At 58.5% G+C, this 2500-nt stretch overlaps 1 non-coding gene across 1 annotated transcript in view; it reads right to left on the bottom strand.

The window, feature by feature from the left end:
• LOC124772941 overlaps positions 1–530 on the bottom strand; it is a 1909-nt gene extending 1379 nt beyond the window's left edge. The window contains exon 1 of the ribosomal RNA XR_007014392.1: positions 1–530. This exon is cut by the window's left edge and continues 1379 nt beyond it. This is a non-coding gene — a ribosomal RNA (small subunit ribosomal RNA).
• Between the last annotated feature and the right edge of the window lie 1970 nt (positions 531–2500).

Raw genomic sequence — 2500 nt, 5'->3', positions numbered from 1 at the left:
TTCCGATTACGGGGCCTCGGATGAGTCCCGTATCGTTATTTTTCGTCACTACCTCCCCGTGCCGGGAGTGGGTAATTTGCGCGCCTGCTGCCTTCCTTGGATGTGGTAGCCGTTTCTCAGGCTCCCTCTCCGGAATCGAACCCTGATTCCCCGTTACCCGTTACAACCATGGTAGGCGCAGAACCTACCATCGACAGTTGATAAGGCAGACATTTGAAAGATGCGTCGCCGGTACGAGGACCGTGCGATCAGCCCAAAGTTATTCAGAGTCACCAAGGCAAACGGACCGGACGAGCCGACCGATTGGTTTTGATCTAATAAAAGCGTCCCTTCCATCTCTGGTCGGGACTCTGTTTGCATGTATTAGCTCTAGAATTACCACAGTTATCCAAGTAACGTGGGTACGATCTAAGGAACCATAACTGATTTAATGAGCCATTCGCGGTTTCACCTTAATGCGGCTTGTACTGAGACATGCATGGCTTAATCTTTGAGACAAGCATATGACTACTGGCAGGATCAACCAGGGAGCTGCGTCAACTAGAGCTGAGCAGCCGGCCGCCCGGGAGTGTGTCCCGGGGGCCCGCGCGAACACGCAAGCGTCCGCTCAATCATTCTGCAAACAGGAGGAGGCTGAGCTCCCCTGCACAATACACCTCGAAACCCTCTCAGGTCCCGGCGGCGCGCAGCGCCGTCCCAAGTACTTGGTCGGGTTCGAGAGAGGCGCAATCGCCCGGAGTTAGGCGAGTAGACGCTTTCGGTGCGACCACCCGTGCTCCCAACTGAGCTTGCCGCTGCCGACAGAGGCCCGGGAGCGTGCTGTCGTGGCATTGCCGGCGGGAGACAACACGCGCCACCTACGGTGACCGGCAGCTCCAACGCCAGCGCCACAGAAGGACAAAAGCCCCACTTGGGTGCCGAAGCGAACTCTCCCAGCACAGCGCACGCGCCAACACATCCGCACAGCTGCGATACAAACCACCAGCGAGAACCGCTGGGGCGACCGAGCAGCAGACGGCGTCGCGGCGCCGAGCGCCGGGCGGCGGCGCATCCTCAACGCACACAGTCCTCAATCGGACCAGCACACTGAAGATGTCCACCGCGCTTCGCACCGGGCCCGCGAGGACCTACTTTGGCCGCACGGCGCCGCGCGCAGGGTGCGCCGGCGCGCAGCTGCGACGCCTGCCGCGTCCGTCGGCCGGCGCGCCTGCCACTGGCCGCCCCCACCAGCCGGCTGTAGCGCGTGCGCCCACGCACCGCGCGGCCAGCACGCCGGGAGGCGCCCCCTCACCGGCCGGGGACGGTCCCACCCAGCCACCGCCGCGTATCGCTTCACACCCAGATGCCGTTCAGTTTCGTCGGCATGGTGGGTATCGCTGGAACAACCGGTTAGTACCTCAACCTACCGTCGCCATCACCGATTCACCCCTAGCGAGAACAACCGCACCACAACGGGTTACCATTTGTTCATTTGCGTAACTTCACCAGAAAACGTATGCGTCCATCGCCATTTGCAACTTCCACGATTATTGCATGCCTGTGTCAGGTGTCACACCACACTACGTCTGCCCACATACACGCAACAAAATGTGCACGCCTAGACAATACGTGGAAGGTGGCCCCCGTACGTATGCGATGTCCATTGCTCGAACGACTGTCAACCGGCCTCTGTAGCATGTCGCAGATATGGAACGCGGTGCACCATGCTATCACGGTGTGTGAGGAGAGACGACTAGGTCCGAATACATCAACAGACAGCTCATGCTGATCGCCATCCACGGCGTCCGTTCCTCCCACACGTCTCTATGGCGTACCACACTGCAATCCAGCTGTCATAGGGAGACGACACGTAGCTGCGTGCACAATATTTGCACTGTATGGTCCGCCGTTTTTGGGCGCAGTCGTTGTACGGTCACACATGTGCCACGATGTATCATTCAGTACATAAGGACGAATGTGCAGTACAGATTGTGGTTTACGCGTACGACATCAGCGGACAGATGACACAGGCCGCACCACAACGTAGCCTGAGTACGTCGCATGCGAAGGGCATTGAACATGCAAACTTCTCACCAACCAGCTTGCGAAGGCAGGGGGCAAGGTGGGGACGTGGGGAGGTGTGGGGGGGGGGGGGCGCGGCATGTACGTCCTGCTGCCATCCACATTACAGTGTACAGCAGGAGCATGTGGAAAGTCAGCAAGACTTGCAAGGTGTTTAACATGAAGCGATACACAGGGGAGCGGGCAGTGCGAGTAGCGAACTATATTGCGAGGGTTGCGGGTGGGCAACACTACACTAATTGAACGAGTCGTATAACAATTACAGAGCAGGTTTAGGCGACAACGTGGGTTACGTTAGCGGACAACGTGGGTTACGTTAGCGGACAACGTGGGTTACGTTAGCGGACAACGTGGGTTACGTTAGCGGACAACGTGGGTTACGTTAGCGGACAACGTGGGTTACGTTAGCGGACAACGTGGGTTACGTTAGCGGACAACG

The sequence above is a fragment of the Schistocerca piceifrons genome, unplaced genomic scaffold (genome assembly GCF_021461385.2).
Source record: "Schistocerca piceifrons isolate TAMUIC-IGC-003096 unplaced genomic scaffold, iqSchPice1.1 HiC_scaffold_943, whole genome shotgun sequence".
Lineage (NCBI taxonomy): Eukaryota > Metazoa > Arthropoda > Insecta > Orthoptera > Acrididae > Schistocerca > Schistocerca piceifrons.
Note: the sequence above shows the minus strand (reverse complement) of the source record. Positions and strands in the feature narration are given on the sequence as shown.